Below are 12,156 nucleotides of genomic sequence, written 5' to 3'. Positions count from 1 at the left end.
ATACAGATCTTTAATAGAACTGAAATGCCGACCAGGACACATTGCGCATGGCTTCGAGAATCCTAAATACTTAAAGTTTTGGTTGAAAATATCATAAAAAGTAACTATAAACTGACTTATTTGTATATCATAAACTCAATTCCAATTTTTTTGACGAAAAAGGTATCAAGAATAATTAATTTAGTGACTCTGAAAAAAGGTCGAAATTCGGGATGTCGACAGTACGTGATATGGCTGCCGTGCGCCTGGGGTAATCTACGAAAGCAAATTTTAATTTTGTTATAATCACAAATCGTAATTTGGTGTTTTACCATGTAAGACTTAGAAAACAGTAATCGCTTTTTAAATGACAGTATGATATTTTGGGGAACTTAGAATTTAATCTGTAATTTCAAGCCGATATTTGCAATATTCTATCAATGTATATACGGTAATGGCGACCGTGTTTTTCTCATGTGCGGTCGAAAATGGAGTCTAAACAAAGTAAAATATATGAATATCATATGTTTATATCTATACATTATTGTTACATATTTTCATTAACACTTTTTGAAATGAAAATAAAGCAACATTTCTCGGACTGCCATACAATTTATTATAATAAAATGTAAACAAACATTGCAAGCGGCGGAGTTCCCACATTTAATGTGTACAGCTATACGGAGTTGTACCTTTGAGCGCCCGGATGTACCTTTAAGCGCCATCTTTTCTGAAGTCTCCTATTACAGATGTACTCTTTGTGAAAGATTAAAACAATACTTCATAATTCTCACGACATATTCATTCACTGAGAAAGATGTACTCATTAAGAAAGATTGAATCAATACTTCCCGTGTTTTCATAAAGTAACAATTAACACAGATAACAAAATTTTGCGGTTTTGTGATGAAAAACATCTTCTCTGATCATTTTTTATTTTGTCTAAGAATTAGTATTGGTTGTCTACAAATGGCCCTAAATGACAATGACAGTAGATGGGTCGTTAAACTTAAACACAAACAAAGGTTATCCACTATACTTTGCACACCCAAGACATTTAATGACTCGAAATAGTTTCGGATAATACCAGATTGGTTTCAAAGTTGAATGGACCAAACAAAAGGTAGTAGTTGTATATACGCCATTGTTTCTTCTTCTTCTCCATATAAGACAAATGGTTGCTGGAAAATTTGTAATAATCTTATCATTTTATTGAAGGTCTTTGTGAATAAGGACATTCGGTATTTTAACCTTTGAATTCCTGTTCAATTCCTGAAATAAAAAAAAATGCTCTTGTGTATTTCAAAGTTTTGTCTTGTCGCCACAATAATTGCCTAAACAATACAAAGGTAGAATAAAGTGTTGTTAAATGTATGTTAATAAAAGGCTATACCACGCTTAATATTCCGTGATGCTATGGGATAGTTCTAACTGTACAAATCTGGCTCGCCAGGGATTATCATGGACTACCTTTGGAAGACGATTGACAAATTCATCCTGTCAAAAAACCCTGAGAGGCTTCTGATCAACAAAGCAAAAAATAGGTAAGTCACGTTCTGATCAACAAAGCAAAATATAAGTACGTCACGTTCATATTTGTGGATCAAAATGTGTGGTGAAATGGCACTTCATGTTTCAAACAGTTGCACGACGAACAGAGATATTTCTATCTAACCTTAATTAAAGGGAAAGGGGGGGGGGGCGGTTGACGGAATACATGTGGTTGATAAAACTGCTGAGTGTAGGATACGACGATCCTTCATAATGTAGTTTATCAATACATTTCTTCACTGTCCTATATAAAGCCACATTATCATCTAAAGTTACTTTGATGGCCTTCTAATCTGTGTAGTCCTTTATTATACAAACACTTTGTATTGAATTGACTGGATGGTTAGTTACTTGCTTGCTCTTAACGTCCAATTAACAGTCATGATCATTTAAGGACGCCCCTCTGTATTTGTATGATTGTAAGTCTTAAACAGTTGAATTATTGCCATTTTATAACGCTATCTCATCGAAGCATGTCATCAAAGACACTGGACGCCACACTCCACCCGGTCACATTATACTCATAATGACTGACCACTCGGAATACTGGAGGCAAACAGCGTAGGAAGATACGCCAAATGCAAAATTGCGGATAGACTTTGTATAGATGTTGTGCATGACTTATCTTTCCAACAAATCTTGTGGTATATTTTGTATTATAAGACTATGAAGGATAGGGATGTTAAGGTGAAGAAAGTCAAAGTCAGCATTGTCTTGGCTTCATTTCATCAAGCTATATTTTGAACAATATCAAGTTTTACAGGTGTCAGGTGAAGGTCTCTGTGTCTTATCCTATTAATCATTAGATATAAATCGTTGCACCTTTCTATACTACCAATGCCTAGTATGATTGCCATTACATATGCAATTACTTTTTGTAAAAATGATCATGCAATATTTGCTTAACTCGTTTAACTTACAAGGTCTTTCGTTTGATAGAATCAAATCTTTTAGAACCTAATAGAAAAGATAGCGCAGGAACAATCATAAACGTATCAATTACACAAAAATGGTTATTGGCATTTGCTTGATGGTAGACTTGTATTTCACTTCTCACTGTTGAAACATAATGATTAATATTGATGAAAAAATAAAACTCCAACAAAAATTAATGAAGCAATATTCACAGAACACGTAAAATGATACATTTTTTTTTTTACTTTTTATATTGAACATGATATGAAATAACACGGAAAAGTTTACGACGGAGAGATCACTTTACAAGTGACATATCGTTGTTACAGCTGACAGAACGAATATGTTTCATATCATATTTTACTCTTTCAGGGACGTGTACACTGTACATCTGATATACATGTATGCTGCGCTGTCTAGCCGAGATAATGGTTTTCAAATTAAATTTAACAGCATATATATATTTTAAATGATTTTAAGTTTAACTCTTGCAGTCTGCCACAAACGTTGTATAAACACTAATAAGTAAACAAAAAATGTTATTGAAAAAAATAAACAGCTTTTGATAATAATTAGGTTTTAATAATACGTTTATGATAAGCTCATTAAATATTCAAGTGTCGGGAAATTAATATATTATGTACTGAATTTTTTACTCTACCATACATACTAACTAAACTGTAGAATCCAATTAATGTTTTAAAAAAGAAATCTAAGACCATTAGTGTACTTGTCAAATGCTATATCTCAAAATTGCTGCAGTATCATATGGCATTCATTTGATTTCAATCAAGATATCAGCCGTATGTAATATTTCGAAATATTGTGTTTCTCAATGTATTACTCATTGTCACTGTCTATATCAAATGTATTACTCATTGTCACTGTCTATATCACTGGCACATGTCACGTCTGTACCTAAACAGTATTGTTAAGATAACCATGACAATGACTGTAACGTTTAGTTATTAAAGCATACACGGCTCACAGTAATTTTTGTTTTCGAGTTTTGTTTTATATTTGTTTTTTTCCTACATAGCCTTTTATAATGTATATTTTAAACATATATGAGAGTTGAAACTATGACAACAAATATACTCTGATTATAAAAACAATGTAGACATTAGTATTCAGTGCTTTATCATACACAATAACTTCAAAATTTCTTTTGTAAAGCTACACATATATATTCACATGACTATCTAATTCTCTGCTATCATCAAATTCAAGCGCACGTAATATTACAATTTGGTTTTGGTTTTGTTAGTTTAACATCCCATTAATATCAATGGTCATTTAAGAACGCCTCATGCTTATTGGTGGAAGAAATCCGGAGCACCCGGAGACAAATCACCGACCAGCAGTCAGTACCTGGCAATAGCCCCGCATGGGATTCGAACTAGGGACCCAAAGGTGAAGGGCTTGTGGGGATATTGTAAGCACTCTACCACATTAATATTGGACACCAGGTTTCTAAAGAGTAATATTACAAAACAAAACATCATTACTCGTGTTTTTCTCCAGTTCGTGAACGTTATAGTGTTATGTTGGTTCACTCCCATTCTATAATTCTATAATTCCTTTCGGTTACGATACGATGTACATTGTATAACCATTCAAAGTCAGTACATAGATAACACAAATAACATGTATCCTCATCAATTAAAAACTCACTGTTCTGTGTTCTTTTTTAGGTTCCTTTGTTTTTGGTAGGGGAATTAATGATAGCTTTGAAAACGGTTCTTATAAAAGAATCTTAAATGACAACATGTTTAAGTCAAATCGTTAAACAAGCGCTGGTAGTACTTGGTTTAGATGATAGTAAAATAATGACATGGCTATTTGGTGACATAAATATAATTGTTTTAAATATATCATTTGTATCAAATATATACAATAGGATCGGGCCACAAGTTGTTGAACGTTTTTCCTCTCCCGATACAATTTAATAAATGCATACACAACAAGATGTCAATATATTTAAAATTATAGATTGACATAATCATATTATGAACCATTGAATTTTTTCGTGAAATGTACATTTTTTGCATGTTTTGCCATACTTAATAAGATACTCTGTAATTTACGAGACAATAGCAATATGTATTACCCAATATTAGCAATCATGCATAATATTTTTGGTCAATTTGGTTGAAACGGCAGGAAAGAAGTGATTTATAAATTATGCGTGCAAAGTATCACTAGTTTAAAGACGAGATAATGAAACTGTTGACAAAGCGACATAATACAAATATGATAACAAATGTAATTACTACATAACAAATGTAATTACTACATTACAATTGTAATTATACAAAACAAATGTAATTACTACATTACAATTGTAATTACTACAAAACAAATGTAATTACTACAAAAAAACAAATGTAATTACAACATAAAAAAATGTAATTACTTAAGGATTAAAGTCTCTTTCTGGTGGTTCTATCGAAGGATAAAGTTGAGTAGGGTATCGATATTTGGAATGGACCGCGAAGCGGTCCATGAAACAAATATCGATACCCTACTCAACTTTATCCTTCGATAGAACCACCAGAAAGAGACTTTAATCCTTATATTTACAGTCTTAACTATTATTTTCATAGCTCAAAATTTACCCTTAATAGTGTTTATGGCATTTATAAGACTAAAATTGAATTATATCGTTTGGTTCCGACAGGCATTTCGAACAGCCACTTGAAGTGGCGGAAATTCCCGCCATTTTATCAATGAACATACCAATAAAATGAGTTCCGTCTGATGAAGCATATATCTGAGGTTTTCCCGGTATGGAACTATAAATCATTTTATTTATCTGTTGTTAAAAACACCATGGTGCAAAGCAGTTCGGTTTTAATATTTTGCTTCGTATGATTTCACACGCTTACACAATTCATAACGTGGCAGGATATTTAACGTAGTTGTGACGCGGCGTCCGATTCAAACTGCCTGTGTCAAGGAGGTGTGACAAACAGAGAGTTTCTTCAATTTTGTGATCACTTGAGTTCTACTTAATCAGTTCACGTTTGAAATTTCTTGAATACACGGATGTTTACATAGTTTCATGTCATTATTTCCGGATTTTGGAGATTTTCAAATGTATCGGACGTCGTTTCGAGGAACATGTACAAACACAGGTAGGCCCACTACTGTAAACGTTTACTGTACCGCTCTCAAAATGTTAGCTATATTTATATTGTTGATTTAAACACTTCAATAAATATTAGAGGTATCTATTACAAGTATTGGAAAGCTACAATTGAAGGATTCCGTTTCATTGATATTTCGAAACACCCAAACGTACATTGTGTATGTAAGTCCTACTCTCGCCGATTCACAGTAGATTCTAGATAACGTACAGGACTTGTCTGTCCGCCGAGGTGAACAAAAATGCATTGTCGTGCTAGGTCGTTTTGGTTACACTTATCCAACTCAAATACTGATGTTGTTCTGACATATCTTATCCATTCGCGTACAACCAAAGATGTTAAAAATACGAATATAATGTAGATCTAGGCTACATGTTGTAGAGAACAACACAGACTCACAGACACACAACATGTAAACATTGCGACGTCATCGGAATGTGCAAAACTGTACATTGTACAACATTGTTTATTTATCATACGCACGGAAGCATTGCTCAAAGAGGTACGGTAGTAACATAAACAATGTAATTTTTCTACATTTGTATTTACACACATACATGTATATGTGTTCAAACCTATTTTGATACATGTACATGTTCATCGAACGTACGTTCGGTTACTGAAAACACCAAAAGTTTCTGATTTGGACCATCATAAATTCATCCGCGCGGCTCCAAATTGCGCGTGACATACTCAATTTATCGAGAAATAAAGTTGAGTAGCCTTTGGTTGAAATCAACGGGGTTTATACTATCAATTCACCACTGACTGTAAATACTACATGATAAATGTAATAACTACATAACAAATGTAATTACTACATAACAAATGTAATTACTACAAAACAAATATAATTACTACAAAAAAAAACAAATGTAATTACAACATAACAAATGTCATTACTACATGATAAATGTAATTACTACATAACAAATGTAATTACTACATAACACATAACAAATATAATTACTCCATAACAAATTTAATAACTACATAACAAAGGTAATTTATACATAAAAAATGTAATTAATACATACCAAATGTAGTTAATACATAACAAATATAATTGATACATAGCAGATTTTATCAATACATAACAAAAGTAATTAATACATTACAAATGTAATTAATACAATACAAATGCAATTAATTAATTACGACTAGGCGTTGAGTAGTTCCATACGTTTACAGGGACCAGATTCCTGTGAATAACGTGGGGGTTTTATCCTACATTACCATTGGATGGCTGACTCCTCTCGTCATGGATCTCTTCGCGGCTAGGGACAAAGAGATCAGACAAGAGGACGTGTGGACCTGCTCTAAGTCCGAGTCTTGTGACGTCAACACGGAGAGGTAGGCTGGGGTTTTATGTTTACCATAATTAGCATGTGCTGTCAATCAACTTTCTTTCTTTTGCGATTTACTTTCGTGAATTTGGCTATTTACGTAAACTAAGTAGATACACGAATACATTAACGAATAACAGAAAGGAGAAACCAGCAGCTAAATTCAAAACACATTTAATTATATATACAATATTATACAGAGATGGTTTACAATATCTAAAGTAATTGGTGGTGGTACAAGACTAGTACGATGATTTAAAGTGTTACTTATCTGTATGCGAATGTCCTGGTATAATCCTTGATCCTTCCAGGTTTCAAATTAACAATAATCACAAATCCACAAGGAAAATTGAATGTCCACAGATGATTTGTAAAGTTCCAGGCAATATGAATAAATCCACACAAAGTGTTGTAATAATCCACAGATAAAGTCACAATAGCTCTCCCAATAGAATCTTATATGGCGCTGTACAATTCTTGATATGTCTTATTACAGGTCTCATTACAGTTCTAATTACAGTTCTGATTAGCCTTGGACAGCTGGAGTATATATAGCTAAACCGTAATTCAAGAATATTGGAGAACCTTCTACTTCTAGAAATATCTAACTAAAAACAGTAAACAAGTAAACACACATAACTTTCTGGAAATAGATCATTCTAGATCTCTACTTAAAATCAACATGTTTACAAACATATTTGTTTATACATGATTATATTCTAGAAAGTTCTATAACCTAAATCAATGATATGACCTTCATAGGATGTATTGATAAAAAAAGCTATAGGAGTTATCTCCCTTATCTCATAACTACATGTATTTAGTGTCATACATAACACACCCCTCCTTAAAGAAAAGAAAGTTTTCTTGAAAAGGAAACTTTCTTGACATATCAAGTAATATTTAAATCCTTGATAAAGCATCTGCTAGAATATTGTCTTTCCCTTTGATATGTTTGATGTCAAGATTGTATTCTTGCAAAGTCAAACTCCACCTGAGAATTCTTTGATTTTTGTTTTTCATTTTCCCAATGAATGTCAAAGGGTTGTGGTCGGTGAAGACCAACACAGGCACAACTGTAGTGCAGAGATACACATCAAATTGGTTCAAGGCCAAAATCAACGCTAAACATTCTTTCTCAATGGTGGAATAATTTCTCTGGTGTTTGTCAAACTTTTTCGAGAAATAACAAATTGGATGGTCAATTTGTTCAGTACCTTCTTGCATCAAAACAGCACCAACACCTACATCACTGGCGTCAACAAACAGTTTAAACTGTTTATTAAAATCTGGAGCAGTCAGAACTGGTGAGTTTGATAGTATGGCTTTCAATTTCTCAAATGCAGACTTACATTCGTCTGACCAAACAAATTTGACATTTTTCTTTAACAAAGCAGTAAGTGGAGCTGCTATAACAGAGAAATTTTGACAAAATTTTCTGTAGTATCCAGCCATACCAAGAAACCTCATCAGCTCTCTCTTGCCTCCAGGAGCTGGAAAATCTATAATTGATTCTACTTTGGCCTGAACAGGTTTAACTTGCCCCTGTCCTACAACATGGCCTAAAAATTCAACAGTTGCATGACAAAATTCACATTTCAATAAGTTTACAGTCAATTTCATGGTAGTGAGTCTTTCGAAGAATTCACGAATCCCGCGTAGATGGTCTTCCCACGTGTCGTGGTAGTTGATGACGTCATCAATGTATCCATCACAGCCTTCCAGGTCTAATATCACGCTGTTAAGAAGACGTTGAAATGTTGCCGGGGCATTCTTCATACCAAACGGCATAACTTTGTACTGGTACAAACCTTGCGAGGTTACAAATGCAGACACTTCTTTAGCTCTTTCTGTTAATGGCACCTGCCAATATCCTTTCAACAGGTCAAACTTGCTTACGTACTTGGCTTTGCCAACTTTGTCAATACACGAGTCAATCCTTGGAATTGGATAAGAGTCTGTTTTACTGACAGAGTTTACTTTTCTGAAGTCAGTACAGAACCGGTATGTCTTGTCTGGCTTTGGTACCAGAACACATGGAGAGCTCCATTCACTTTTGCTTGGTTCAATAATATCATTGTCCAACATGTATTGAATTATTTCTTTCTTTAAGTGTTCTTCTTTCAAAGGATTGACACGGTAAGGATGTTGCTTGACAGGTGGCGCATCGCCTACATCCACGTCGTGATAGATAGCATCTGTTTTGCCTGGTGTATCCGGAAACAAATGTTTATACTCAAGTATCAAATCTTTAAGTTCATTGCGTTCCTTTTCCGATAGATGACATAGTTTCTTGTCCAAGTTCGCGAGCACATCTGAATTCCTTAACTTAACACCACAGTCTAAACCTACATCTTGTACACCACCATCTAAGTCTAATTTACAAATATCAGCTGTACTTTCACTTTGTGATGGTACAGAGGCCAAAGTAGCAATAGGTTGAGAGGTCTTGCTCTCTTCTCTATCTACATATTCCTTAAGCATATTAACATGACATAATTGAGTTTTCTTGCGCCTCCCTGGAGTTTGTACAATGTAGTTAACATCATCGACCTTTTTCTCAACAATATAAGGTCCAAAATATCTAGCTTGCAAAGGCTGACCCGGTATTGGTAATAGAGCCAAAATTTTGTCACCTGGATCAAAACTTCTTGCACGGGCATCTTTATCATACCATGTTTTCATTTTTGGTTTGAGTAACGGCCAAATTTTCTTTTGCCAATTCACATGCCCTTGTCAACCTTTGCTTAAAGTTACACACATAATCTAAGAGATTCACTTTAGAATCTTCGTCCAAAATTTTGTCTTTCAAAATTTTCAAAGGACCACGTACAGTATGTCCAAACACAAGTTCAAAAGGACTGAAGCCAAGAGATTCTTGTACAGATTCTCTAACGCCAAACAACAACATGTGTATACCTTCGTCCCAATCTCTTTTGTTTTCAAAACAATAAGATCTCATCATATTCTTCAATGTCTGATGAAAACGTTCTAAAGCACCCTGAGACTCTGGATGATAAGCACTAGACTTATACTGCTTGATCTGGAGCTGGTACATGACTTGTTGAAAAATACCAGACATGAAATTCGAACCTTGGTCCGATTGGACAGCTTTTGGAAGACCAACCAATGTAAAGAATTTAACCAAAGCCTTGACTATGTTAGGGGCTTTAATATTCCTGAGTGGAATGGCTTCAGGAAAGCGTGTGGAAGCACACATAATAGTTAAAAGATACTCATTCCCAGACTTAGTTTTGGGTAGAGGACCTACACAGTCTATAATGACTCTACTAAATGGTTCCTCAAATGCTGGAATGGGGTGCAAAGGTGCAACAGGGATTTTCTGATTAGGTTTCCCTACCACCTGACAAGTATGACAAGACCTACAAAAATCAGCCACATCCCGTTTCAACTTGGGCCAAAAGAAGTGATCTAAGATCCTGTTATAAGTCTTGGTCACACCTAGATGCCCTGCCATAGGTACGTCATGAGACAAACTTAGAATATCTTGCCTATACCTCGGTGGGACAACTATTTGATTGACAACCTTCCAGTCTTCCTCGGGAGACACATCAGGGGGGCGCCACTTGCGCATCAACACACCTGACTGACGGAAGTAACAAACCGGGACTTTTTCAGCCTCTTCCTCACTCAAAGCCCGATTACACAATAAGGAGATTTCAGGATCTTTCTCCTGTTCTACTATAAGCTCCTCTCTAGACAAAGATGATTTACTCATCATGTCAGACAAAGAAGTACCCTTGTTAGGAACAACTCTATCACTATCAAAGTCTACAGGATTGCTCAAAAGATCACACTTGCTCCCGACATCCTCTATATCATGAGCCAAGAAAGTGTCACCTAACCCTGGACTATACTGATCCTCAACTACTGCAACATCAGAAACCTTCTTACTCATTGAACGAGTTACAGCACAAGAAGGGAAAATACCAGGAAATTCCTGTTGAATAGTCTCAGCATCATCTGTTTTATCTGGAATACTGGACACTAAGGGATCTACCCTAACTTTCTCTCCAGCCAAGTCATTGCCTAAAATGAGCGACACGCCCTCTATGGGAAGTTCCGGTCTAACACCAATGGTGACAGGCCCAGTAACCAAATCTGACTTTAAATAAACACAATGGAGAGGCACATTAACAAAACCTAACTCTACACCTTGAAGCAAAACACTACTACCAGATGAGGTCTCCTCAGACAAAGGCACTACGCCATCTAATATCAAAGAATGAGAAGCCCCAGTATCTCGCAAAATCTTCACAGGTTTCAAGTTGGTAATATCACTAGTAAGTGAAACAAAACCTTCAGAAATGAAGGGAGAGTACTTCTCCAAGACACTATCAGACTCTGAGCTCTTAATCTCAACAGACACTTTAGAATCTTCCACAATATCACTAAGTTTCTGACTAGGCTTTGACATAGCTAACACAGAAGGAACTGACTGTTTACGCCTTTGCTCCTTACGCTGGAGAGAATAACATTCAGACATAACATGCCCTACTTTCTTGCAGTAATTACAAACAGGACCAGAAGGAGACCCCACACCTACCCTATCATCTGTTTTAGAAGCAGACTTAGTTTTATCACCTAATTTAGGTTTGTCGTTGGAAGGGCCACTAAAGGTTGGGTTCCTAGGCTGACCAAATTTACTAGTACCTGTGGTACTGTTTTTGTCTTGAGAACTGTTTTTAACAAATGAGCCTTTGTGGGTGAGAGCGTAATCATCAGCCATTGTAGCTGCTTCACTAAGTGTTTCAACTTTTCTCTCATCTAAATGAGTTTTTATGTTTGTGTGGACACAACGTTTAAACTCCTCTATCAACAATAATTGCCTCAATTTACCGAAATCCTCATCAATTTCTTTAGAATCACACCACCTATTAAATAATTGTTCCTTTTCTCTGGCAAATTCTACATGAGTTTGTTCATCTCTCTTTCTCGAGTTTCGAAATTTCTGGCGGTAAGCCTCAGGAACTAACTCATAAGCTTTCAAAATAGCTTTCTTGACTACTTGGTAATTTGAAATCTCATCTACAGATAAAGAAGAATAAATGTCTCTAGCTTTACCAATCAAGACACTTTGAAGAAGCATTGTAAGCTTATCTTCAGGCCATTTCATACTATCAGCTATTTTCTCAAAATGCAGAAAATACTTGTCAACTTCTTTCTCTTGAAAAGGAGGAACTAACCTAATGTTT

Source organism: Argopecten irradians, chromosome 7 (genome assembly GCF_041381155.1).
Source record: "Argopecten irradians isolate NY chromosome 7, Ai_NY, whole genome shotgun sequence".
NCBI classification, from domain to species: Eukaryota; Metazoa; Mollusca; class Bivalvia; order Pectinida; family Pectinidae; genus Argopecten; species Argopecten irradians.
The sequence above is the reverse complement of the archived record's forward strand: the minus strand, read 5'-3'. Positions refer to the sequence as shown.